The sequence below is a fragment of the Paramormyrops kingsleyae genome, chromosome 5 (assembly GCF_048594095.1).
Source record: "Paramormyrops kingsleyae isolate MSU_618 chromosome 5, PKINGS_0.4, whole genome shotgun sequence".
Classification (NCBI taxonomy): Eukaryota; Metazoa; Chordata; class Actinopteri; order Osteoglossiformes; family Mormyridae; genus Paramormyrops; species Paramormyrops kingsleyae.
This window is the reverse complement of record NC_132801.1, coordinates 22,613,387-22,625,816: the sequence shown is the minus strand read 5'-3', so window position 1 is coordinate 22,625,816 and position 12,430 is coordinate 22,613,387. Positions and strand designations below refer to the sequence as shown.

The following is a 12,430-nucleotide window of genomic DNA, read 5'->3' as shown; positions in this document are numbered from 1 at the left end:
AAGATCTTCTTCATTTTCCTCACCCAGAGGCTAAGGGGGTTTGCCACATTTTTTAAAATGCTGCATAGAAATTCAGAACATGATTCTACGCACTAACTGTAGAGGAAGAGAGTATATCATAAACAACAGATTCCTGGCAAACGGGCTAAGATTTTACCTCAGCTGGAAAGCCGTCCCAAACATCTGAAAGGCAAACCGATAGGAAAAATGTACATTAACACCACAGCCTTCACCAAAAAAAGTATGAATAAACTGATGGATTAATATTGAGGTGTTCAATTTCCCATACAATGACAAGCTGATTAAAGCTACTGATAGAATTCGACTTAACCCAGCGCTGTCTTATTTGTGTCTCATTCTGTAGCAATTAAATCCACATGATTCAGGACATTTCTGTCTATTTCTTTGACAGTTCGTTTCTATGAACTCTCGTTCAGGTGAGCGTGGCTTCTCTGGCATGGTCAGGTATCACACAACGCCAGCCTGCATCCTATACTTCACCTTACACATCCATACATTCACCTTCTATATAGACAGCTTACTGTAAACCACAGAATATGGCTTCGATTTACTGACATGAAATACAGCACATCGAAATAGAGATTGCCCTTTCACTCCCCACAGTAAATCACATTAATGTTGAAATCCTGACACTATGCGTCACAAAGTTAGGAGAGGCCAGCTGTTGTGGTAAACAATCACGGACCACCGCTGTCATCTTCGGCCATGGGCCTCCTCTGTAGTTCCTAAGCTCGTCCCAGAACACGTGGTGATGTGAGGGACCTCCTTCCCTGCATGCTGATGGGTGATGGAGGCCTCTTATCTTCTTTCCTGGCTTCTGCACTGTAGCCACGTCAAAACCCAATGGGCAAATCCAGCAATGGCAGGCCTGCTGCTTCCGTGTCTAACTATCAAGCACCATGTTCCTGAACCAGCCTTTGAAATGTTGCCTCTTATCTGTAAAACAAATAAATGTGTTCAAAAGTACACAGCTGGTAATATTGTTAGGCTCCACATGCGTTTACCAGGGGTACATCTTGTGCCTTTCCATTTAGAAATTTGCATTCCATTAAGTTCTCTCAGGCTTTCCTTGGTTTGTACCAGAACAGGATGGTAGCAAATACTTGGAAATAAAAAAAAACTACCTGTTTATCTTAGGTTTGGAACGATTAGATATATAAATCACTCCATTTTAAAGACAGATAGAAGGAAGTCATTCTACCATCTGAAAACTGTGATGTTCTTTAGGACAGAGGTTTGCTAAAACACTAGCAGCAGTTAAATCACAGATGGGTTTGTCTACCATGCAGCCTAAATTTTTATAATGATGAACAAAGAGTCCAGTAGAGTGTGCGTGTGTGTGTGTGTGTGTGTGTGGGGGGGGGGGGGGGGGTGCTAAGCATGCAGCGGGTTCCCAGAAGGCGGGGTAAACCCCCCAGCCGGCTGCAAGACCCAACATCTCGGTACGGAAAGAATGAATCATGCGGCAGGACAGACCGTCAGCTCAGCCTGGCTGCAGTTCAATGTTAACTTTCTCCTTCATAAAGTTGTCCTCCTTTGTGCTTGGATTCCTGTTAGAGGGCAACACGTCTTTAAAAGGAGGAACGAGAAAAGGAGAGAAGGAGAATGAAATGAAAGGAGAGAAAGGACACCAAATGAGAAATAGTTTCTTCTATAATTCAACAGTTTGAAAAATTTGCATTATTAGCAAGAGGACGATTTTGCCATGAAATGAGAAATACAGGCATACAGCTTTTATCGTTACAGTAAATGTAACTAAGCAGAAGGAATATTTTGCTGTCGATGTGCAAAGTCTTATGTCAAAAAATAAACAGTGTGTGGGATCATGTGTGACCCTGCAGGCTCGGACTTTGTGCCTATGGCTGGAAGGTTGCCCGTTACAGACCCAGGTTGCCCGTTGCAGACCCAGGTTGCCCGTTGCAGACCCAGGTTGTCCGTTGCAGACCCATCCCTCGCACAGTGATTAAACTAATGGGCCCTTCGCCAAGGTCCTTAACCCCAATTGCTCCAGGAACACTGTCTGGTCCAGCTCTCTAATCCTCACTTGTACGTAGCTGCGGAAAAAGGCTGCTACTAAATATGTAAGCAAATTTTGGTGACTCTGCAGGAGAACCACACCCTCAACACTAAGCATCAAGACTTCATCAATGATAGACAAACTCAGAGCGCTCGATTTCTTCCCCCCCCCCCCATCAGCTGATGGATGAGAGCTTATTTCGAGGCAGAATTCCACAGCACATGTGGTTCTGGTGAATCATCAAGACCAAGACCTTTTTCCCTCCAAAAAAATCCGAAACAGACAAGACCCAAGATTGATCGGCCGAATGTAAACGTGTGGGTAGAACTGTCCCCAAGGAGCCAGCTTACCTAAGGTAAATCCCAGTAGCCTGGTCCTATTCTTACTGCTTCATGTGGCAATTCACGTTGTAAAGCACGGCGAATGCGCAATGATGCTGCTCGAGCCAATCATCCTCAAGCAGGCTGTCGTTAGGGCCTCCAAGTCCAAATCTACCAGAAAGCAGGCATGCAGACTTGTCAAAATAAAGTGTGGAGCAAAACTGGTACTGCAACACAGATGCAGGCTGGTATCTTCCAGCACTGCCTAGTCCATTTAAGTCAGCATTGCTATACAAGATGAAGGGCATTAAGAAGGCAGTGTATGTTAGGACAGAAGCCATTAGAAGGTCCTTTTTCATCTAGTCAAAGAAGTATCACCACTCTGCAGTTTGAGGTACTGGTCTTTTATGGTGCAACTTGTGATGGAAAGAGCCCAGTTAAAGGGGAAATAGACTTCCTACAATAGCCCAAAAAAGACCAGGAATGTCCAAACAAGCCAAACCATATCTGGTCAAGGTCAGTCCTGGAATGTAGCTGGAAGTGTGTCGCTGATACATCTGTTTCACGCAGCAGCATCTGGCACTGAGGTTGCTGCCTGAAACTATATGGAACCCACTGCAAAAAAAAATTGTTCTGTGAAAGGTAATCAAAAAAATTATCACAATTTCCAGGAAGATGAGCAGTTACTGGAATGTGGCAAATGCATAGGCTGACCAGAAACTGGCTGCCCTTAAGCCAGTTGTACCAGTAAGCCAAAAGAAGTCATGATGGTGGTCTTCGCACAGGCTCACTGCCATATCTCAGTTTTCCAACTGTGTCTGGACTTCAATAGAGGGCATGAGTCTGACATCATTTTGTAGGCAGTCTGTTAGCATTTTCGAACATCCGGTTCCCTTGGTTAAAAAAGCCTATTAGAAAAGCCAATGGAACTTCAGAAAAACCAGCGAAAATTATGTCTGTGGTTAAAAGGAGTATTTAAAAAACCTTCATGTTTTATTGTATGAGAAATCATTTGTTTGTGCTGGTATTTCAACAAATTTTAATGTTTCACATTTTAATTTTCACAGTAACTTTTAAAAATCTTTATTGGAATCTATCTGGCTTGGACAGTTGGAATGAAACAATTTGGGATATATACATTCTGATAGGGGGTTCTACCTTATTAGCTAGACAGTGGGTGGGTCAAATGGTTTTCACCACTCTCTAAACTTTTCCAATCATATTTAAAGAATGACACTACAGCACGGATTAAAAATGGAATTGCCATATTGGATTGCTCACTAATTTATTTATTTAGTACTGAACTCACCTGCTCAAACATCAGAACATCATGCTCCCGTAGTTGTAGTTCTTCCTTTACCAGTGGACTTTATCCCAACAGGAGATGGTCTTGGAACATTAAACTAGCTCTTGACCAACCCCAAATAAGGACCAGCACCCTCTAAATCAGGGCTATTCAAGTCATGGTCTTTAAGGGCCGAGCCCTGCTGATTTTCCAGTCTACCTTTAACCGTGAGCCAGGTGTGAAGCCTCTGTGGCCAATCAGAATCAGTATTTATTATACTAACTACCAGGTAGAACTGAAAACAGGGTCTGGATTTGGAATCAAGGTTCAGATTTAAAGAGCCCTGGTCTAAATAGATACAGAAATAACATAAATCACACATTAAGCAGTAACAAGTATAGTTAGAGTAGTAATAGCAATTCAGAGTGGACCCATGACTGCCTATTAGGGAGGAACTCCAGGCGGAAAACCCAGCGATAAGTAGCAGCAACCTAATTATGGCCCCTGACGTCCTGCACTGCCTCTTCAGCTGGCACTTCTGAAGAGATTAAAGGCTTGCTACCCGTTACAGAGAGCAATTTCCCCCTTTCAAGGTAGACAAACAAAATGACATGGTGCTCAGACTATTGTCCCTTGAGAGTCTCTGGAGGTCCATCCTCAGCTGGCTTATACCCCCTTCGATTCTCCCCTGTCCTCAGGACCCTGCACCTGCTTTCTTAATGCTGCCCATCTGGTTGCCCAAACAAGAATTTGGTGCCCGAATAGCTCACTCATGTTATCAGTATCGCTAACGGCACTGAAGTCAGCACAGAGCCTCAGAGACACTATAGACTGTGGCCAGGCCGGCACTTCTCCTTTCCCATGCAGTGTCACACTGCCAAACCACTCATCAGCTCTTTGGTCTCTGCTGCATCTGTTTGTTTGTGGGCTTTGCTGAAAACACAACACATAAACAGCGCAAAAGTCACGACCAAAAAGAATCCAAAATGCAAGAGTAAGGAAGCATGTAATTAACATTCAGATGCATCTGGTAAGAAGTATCACCCCCCCCCCCCCCCCAAAATGGACACGCCCACCTCAGGTCAACTGAGGTAAGTTCAATGCTTAGAAGAGTGATGAGCAGTTTTACCCCCAACGGGCCGGTGTGTATGCAGGATTTTGGAATGACCTTTAGGTCAGCTGCTCATACCCATGGGTGAGGACATTTCAGCCAATCAGGCCTCTAATTAGTAATCTAATTAGGGAGTTGCAGTGAAAACTCACATACCCAACAGCCCTTCCTGGATATGATCATCCCAACCCCGTCTTAGCTACTGCTAGGCTTAGGCACCAGTTTCCATTAGCCGAGATGTTGTTGGCAGGGGGAGAGTGTGCTTTCTGTAAGGGAGGGGGACAGAGAGGCCGGCAATAACATGCTTCAGAATTATGGAGGAGCCAGATCCTAGGAATTTCAGCAAAACCTAGGATAACACAGAGCTGTTCCTCATCGAAGAACTTTTCTGATGAGCAAAAAAAAAAAAAAGATTCTCTCCAGGCAGCTAATCATTTCCACATCTATTTTTTCAGTTACAGAAACTGCACAATTTTAGGAATTCAGTAGGAGCCTTCCTAACTGTAATTAGTCATCAACATGTTGCAGAAAATCCAGTGCAGAATTTGTCAGAAGTCTGCTACCAATGTTTTCTCATCCTTCTGCACAATGAAACTTCAGCGAGGCTTTCCAAAAAATACAAAATGGAGTCAGACATTTACAGACTGCATGTAAAGGCTGACCTTGTTTTTCTTAGAAAAGAAAGGATGTTATGACACAGCATGGCACAGGTAGGAAAAGGAAGGTGACTATCCATTTGTGGTTCCAAGACCAACAGGGACACGGACAGGCCGGGCAGAGTAGGGGCAGGCTCCCCTGGGCAGGACATGGGTGCAGCAGAGGCTCCCCCAGGGTTAGGTTCAGGTACCCCTGCCCAGTCTACAAATGTGCCAGAGGACATTCAAGTCTGCGCACCTCCTTGGCCAGGAATGTGGGCGGGAGCTGTAGAAACTGTCGACCTGCTTCGGTCAGACAATTGCACAACCATGGAGACAAGGGTACAATTGGGGTCTCTGATAGGCTCTTCTAGAGTTCACTCACCTGGGTATCAACTGGGTTCAAAACTGGAGAAGGGCTGAGGGTTGTACCAGAGTCTGGGGATAGTCTTTTTGAGTCTGCTGTTCTGTTATGGCACAGGTGGGAAAAGGAAGGGGACAATCCACTTGCGGTTCTGAGACAAACAAGGGTATATCGGGGAAATTGTACACACTGGGTAAAACTACAAAACAAAGGGAGCAAGATGGGCCAGGAAACAAACAGAGAATAATACCAAAATAACTAAAACCATGAAACAAAACACAAGGCATAAATTAGGCAGGCGAACCGAGGAACAAACACACTGTAACATTTACAATGGCAGACTGAAGAGCAGGACAAAGGCAGGGACTTAAATACACAGCTAACAAGCCAATCACAAGGACACGGCAAACAAGGAACAGGTGCAAATAATAATCAATTAACCAATTTAGAAAGACGCAGGAACAATGGGAAACAGGTGGAAGTGGAAACACTAAATAAGTACAAGGACTAGGGAACAAAAACAACCACCAAGTCAGGGAAGCACTAGAGACTAGGGAACATAACAGAGGGGTGACAACACTAGGAAAGACTAAGAGGAAAAAGTCTAATTCAAACTGGACATAAGCTGCTGGCCAAACAGGGTAGAGACATAAAGGGTAAGGTCCGATGGGTGCTGACCCTAACCCTAAACCTAACCCTAACCCTAACCCTGACAAAGGGACTTTTGAATCAAGTTTTATGAAAATCAGCAAGGCAGTGAGAAGGCAGTGTCATAATCATAATTGTAAAATTATTTTCTTGCATCCACCTTGATGTAATCAGCCCAGCTGTCATGCCCGGCTCGTACGGTCCTCCTGTGTGCCAGCCCCCCTCATTAATCTCATGTGGAATCCCAATGTTATCAGCTGTTTCTTGTTGTTTCATTAAGTCCTGTATACAGTGGTACCTCAGTTCTCGAACTCATTAGAACTTGTATTTCTTAAAAGTCGAACCAACCAGTTAAAAAAAAAAAACCTAGAGCTTGATCTGAATCCGTGAACGCCGACCTAAGATAACTTGTACACAACCTAAGATAACTTGACGTCAAGCGGCATGTCTCTCCGTGGAATAGCGTGGATTCGCTGTGATAGCATCCTGCATGTTTACACTAGCTGAATACATGTATTTAGACAGTAAAAATACATTTAGACAATGATAGACAATAACAGTAATTATTATTATATAATAAAATACATTTAAAAATAAAGATTTCTTATTCATTATTTTAATATTAATAATAAACCATTAATATGTTTAATTATAATAATATTGTTGTGCCGAGCGGGGACGGAACAGAGACAAAGGCGCAGACGTCAGGGTATCGGGGAATACGGGGTTTAATTACAGATAAGGCAGGCAAAACGCAAACGGACAATACAATGACCGGACTGGGGAAACAAACTGAAACGCGGACAAAATACAGAGGACTAATGACAACAACCAGAAACAGCTGATCACACAGGGATTCCACGTGGGGTTAACGAGGGGGCGTGGCACACGGAAAGAGCGAACAATCAGGGCAGGACACATTGTTTGGATACATTTATTTTCTTACTTTACAAATGTAACTAACTTTACATTTTTGATAAATGTGCTTAGATGTGTTTAGTACAGTATATGCTCTTCTTGTTTTATCCTGTTCATTTTCTGTTTAAATGCTAAAAAAAAAAACATATTTAGGTCAAATTTTTTGAGGCCGGGAACCAATTAATTGGTTTTCCATTATTTCTTATGGGGAAAATTTCATCATAACTTGAACTTTTTAGGATTCGATCCGGAGTTCTGCACGGATTAAATTCGAGTTCTGAGGTACCATTGTATTTAAGTCCACGTCAGAGTATGTATCCCCAGTTCCGTCATTGACGTTGTTTGCCGTGTTTTGCCTCGTCTGTTAGTTCTACACTGTAAAAAAAAAAAATGTTCAGCCAACTCAAAACTTCAAGGCAAAATGCTGCGATAACATTTTTGAGTTAAGTCAACTCAGTTACAAAAGTTCAACAAATTACCTATAGACAGAGGTTCAGCTAACTTTGACTTAAGAGTTAAGGCAACACTAATACAAGTTAGATTAACCTACACTGTAAAAAAAATGTTCAGTCAACTCAAAAATTCAAGGCAACATGCTGCAATACATTTTTGAGTTAAGTCAACTCAGTTACAAAAGTTCAACAAACCTATAGACAGAGGTTCAGCTAACTTTGACTTAAGACTTAAGGCAACACTAATACAAGTTAGATTAACCTAGGTACAAAGTTTTAATAAACTTAGATTGTTAAATTGTCAACACTATTTTGCAAGTTCTATTAACATAGGTTCAGAGGTTTACCTGGTACAAACCTGCCTTGTTTAGGTGACATTTTAAGAGTTACTGTTTTCATTAACTTTTTTAAATAGCAAGATTCAACTGTAATATTTCAAGTTGTCTTGTTTAGAGTACTAAAAAACATATTACTATTAGAACCTACAGGCTAAAAAGGAAACATTGGATCAACTTAAAATATTACTTAATTTTTTCAAACTTTTTTCAAGTTTGGTTAATATAATTTTTTCAAGTCAGTTCAACTTAAAGTAGTCAAGCTAATACATTAGATTTTTGCACTTAAAACCAATAAAACTGCTCATTCTCAACTAATAAATATAATTTGAAAGAACTAAATAACCCAAAAGCCAGTTTACTGCAACAGTCCACTTTATTACAACACATTGTTGCATCCTTGCATAAATAGCTATAAACAAGATACAGTGGCCAGAAACAGTACCTTTTGTCTTTAGACCACAACTTGGACTGAAAACCAATGAAATCATTCTGCTCATTTAATATTCAGATTTTCATTAAGCTTAATTTTTAGAAACCCACCACAATTGAGGATGGTATGGCACTAATATTAGTCTTTGCCACATTTGATAGCTACTGCTTTTGGTTTGATGTATATTAATTGGTCTAAGTGCTGTTATTCTTATGTGTATGCATCCCCCAAGAAATCTTGTTGTGCTTTGCAACACATTCTTTCATAGTATATAAATTACGGAGGTACATACTGTATGGTCTGGATGCATTTCCTAGAGGGTCTTGGCTGTGAATCAAAGCGAAGCAAATCATTTTCCATATCATTTTCTTTGAACCGTAGAGGATACTCCATCTGAACTACTCACTGGCAAGCAGACTAAAACCATTTATGTGGTTTTTGTTCTCTTGCCCTCTTCATCACAATCATGGTGGATTAAAAAAATCTTAAGTTAAAGACAGTACTGTGTCATACTATGCAAATATACATCCAGCACCATTGGTCTAAAGGGGAGTGGGTGGTACCAGGAGCTGCACAGAAACTGTCCTGAAACCTTTCCAAATATGTTAATCATCGAAGGGCGGGACCTGCAATCAAATACACCACTATAACATTAAAATACAAATCACTCGGGAGACACACCCAGTACGTTTCCTAGAGTTTTTCCATCTGTCTTGATATCAACATGCTATAAAACCACCAAGACCACAGCTCTCTAACCTCTAAGATCAGTCAGAACTGAGCCAGCAAAACTTCAATATAAGAAAAAAAAAAAAAAAGCTGCAAGGTCCTTTTTGGTCAGAGTCTTTCTCATGATGGTGGGTAAATCTGGGATGGCTCTTCTGATCTTCATGACTTCTTGTGTGCATATTAAAATGGGGCAGCTAAAAAATTAAAGTTGAAAGAAAATTATACATCAATTCTACGTGAAACTTGTGACACTTTTTTCAGTGAGTTCTAATGGTAATATAAGTTTTTTATTACGCTAAACAAGGCAACTTGAAATATTACAGTTGAATCTTGCTATTTAAAAAAGTTAATGAAAACATTAACTCTTAAAATGTCACCTAAACAAGGCAGGTTTATTTAACCTCCTGAGACCCGACCTATTCATTTATGTCCATTGTAGTGGACATTGTATTTTTGCATTTATTTTTTCACTGATGTTGGGAAACGTATTTATTCTTGTTGTGCACTAAAGAGGACATGCTGTGAAATTAAAATAAAAAATCTAAATTGTAAGATGTCTTATTTCCTCCAAAGACAAATGACCTACAATTGAAGGACACTTTTTTCCTTGGGTCTCAGGAGGTATTTAATTTGACTCCTCAAACAAAGTTGACTAAACCTCTGTACCTATGTTAATCGAACTTGCAAAATAGTGTTGACAATTTAACAATCCAAGTTTATTGAAACTTTGTACCTAGGTTAATCTAACTTGTATTACAGTGTTGCCTTAACTCTGAAGTCAAAGTTAGCTGAACCTCTGTCTATAAGTTTGTTAAACTTCTGTAATTGAGTTGGCTAGCTTAACTCAAAAATGTTATCGCAGCATGTTGCCTTGAATTTTTGAGTTGGCTGAACATTTTTTTTTTACAGTGTACCTAATAAACTTGTGTTCCTGATTCTCCGTTTCCTGACCCTGATTCTCCGTTTCCTGACCCTGATTCCCCGCTCCCTGCTTGCCCGACGGCGATCATGACACCAGCACTGAGGCCATATTTCTGGCAGTGCTTTACTGACCTTCCCGTCTGACGGTACATAGGTGGAGAAGTGGGGGGGGCTTTTATAGCTGCCCTCCTCCCATATCCAACCACACTGAAACACCCACACTTACGCTGTGACTCCAGAATGTGCTGGTCTTCATGTGTACAATTCACCTAGAACCACAGGTTAATCGAAACCATAATCAAAATGGCCACTTTAAATCTGTTTCATCTCTGGTTTTGCCTGTCTCCTAGGTTCAACTGCCAGTGGCACCTGCAGAAAATTGTGATTCAGGTGGCCTTTAAGGGACAGTTCAATTTATCTTCATATTTATATTTATGGGGGTGGTCAGGCGTGGGTTAGTTCTTTCTGGGGCCTCACAAACAAAAGAGAAATGCGGGAGAATTAAAAATGAAGTAACATCAATAACCGCTAATCAGAGCCACGGGGTGAAAACTTACCAAGCGGGTGGAGGGGTATGTCCACGATAAGACCTTCCTACCGGGGGTGGAGGTTCCAAGGTGGGGTGACATCCTGGATTTTCTGGGGCTAGTGATGGTCACCCCTTTGATCCATCCCACGTTGCCTTATCTCTGCCCCTGCCACTCTCAAAGAGAGCTCCAGTCCCAGAGATCCACTCATGCAGCCAATTGCAGGCAGCACTGAAAAAAACAAATTTGCTGGCTGATGTCTTTGGCTGTAGCGCAAAGTTTATTTTCCTTAGTCTTTGCCACAGGCAGATATGAACCAAAAATCTAAATGACTAAAAACAAACAAAACAAACAAAATGCCTGTGAGTTAATAACAAGCATTATTCCTCTTTTTGTTCAAGAATGAGAAGAAGCAACTTTTGGTGCCTCATGTTTAATAGCTAATATCCCCTGTACTATGGGCACTTTCCACCACACCAGGTACCGTACTTTTGGTACTTCAAGAAAGTACCAATAGTATGGAACTTCAAGGTGTTGGTTTTCTACTGGCGTAAGAATTGGTGCTGGCGTCGAATGACATCACAGCGTGGGGCTGGGTATTTCGCACTGAATACTAAAATGACTGTAGTATATTATAGGGCTGGACAATGTGCGATATTAGTACAAACATTGCATGTTATGCACATGCAATTCTTACATCGTTAGTCAGCTAGATTAAGATCAGGCTTTTTCTTACTTACGATACTGTACGGCCATTATAGCACAGAGGGTTTAAGTTTTGTTAAAACATTTGTACTCTGTCATAAAAAAACCCTAGCTAGCTTTGCATTTTTAATTATTATTCCTTATTATTCCTTACATATATTACACTATAAGTCATGCAATCTCCACATGTAGCAAAAAGAAGCAAAAGTGATACAATCGCAGGATGAATAGTAACAAAGAAATATATTATCTGAAGCTGTTTTATTTCATTTGATTTCTTCAAAATCTTTCACAATCTTGAATCGAGCCAAAAACAGAGCTCTTCCCACTCCCTCTGTGGCAAAATCTGTATTTGCTTGCCTGTGCTGTGGACTGCCAATCAAATCACCCTGAGTATGAGGACTAAGCAGCAGTGGGCGGGGCAAAGCTCAAAGGCACCAGCCAATTGGCTCTGGGTGCCAAAGGAATGAATCCCTGGTCATTTTTCTTTCTTCTCATGGCAGAGATACAAGTTATTGTGTTGCTAAGGGTCTCTCAATCCTTGAATGACCTACCGCAATGTATCGGTTAAGCCATTTCATTCAGTAAGCAGAATAAAAAGTACCCCAATGAGCCACTTCTAGCTGAAATTTAAATAATGTTCTGCTTCATCCCCTGTTCCTGCACTGCCTGGTAGTGACAAGGACAAAAGTAGACTTGATTTCTCGTGCAGAAATAAGAATCACAGCTGCTTCTTATACCTGGAAGCACAGGGCACGCGGTGGGGGAGGGCCGGTCTGGTACAGGAGGCAATTTACAGACAACAGGTGACCTACTTACCTACCTTTAAGTCCACACAATCATTGGGAGAACATGCAAACTCCACACAGAGAACAGGGGCTCGGATCTGAATCCCCAACACTGGAGGTGAACATTCCACATAGTCTGGAGTTCTTGAATTTGAATTTTTTGTTCAGGGGTGCTGAGAGCTGGGTGGGAACAAAAATGTGGACTGTCTGGGGTTCCCCGA

The 12,430-nt window shown here is 41.5% G+C and overlaps 1 long non-coding RNA gene across 1 annotated transcript; it reads right to left on the bottom strand.

The window, feature by feature from the left end:
- Nucleotides 1–260: 260 nt before the first annotated feature.
- On the bottom strand, nucleotides 261–6,080 carry LOC111848662 (uncharacterized). Its single transcript, XR_002839360.2, has 2 exons — nucleotides 5,775–6,080; nucleotides 261–957 (listed from the first exon to the last, which is right to left on the bottom strand). It is a non-coding gene; the product is annotated as an uncharacterized lncRNA (long non-coding RNA).
- Between the last annotated feature and the right edge of the window lie 6,350 nt (nucleotides 6,081–12,430).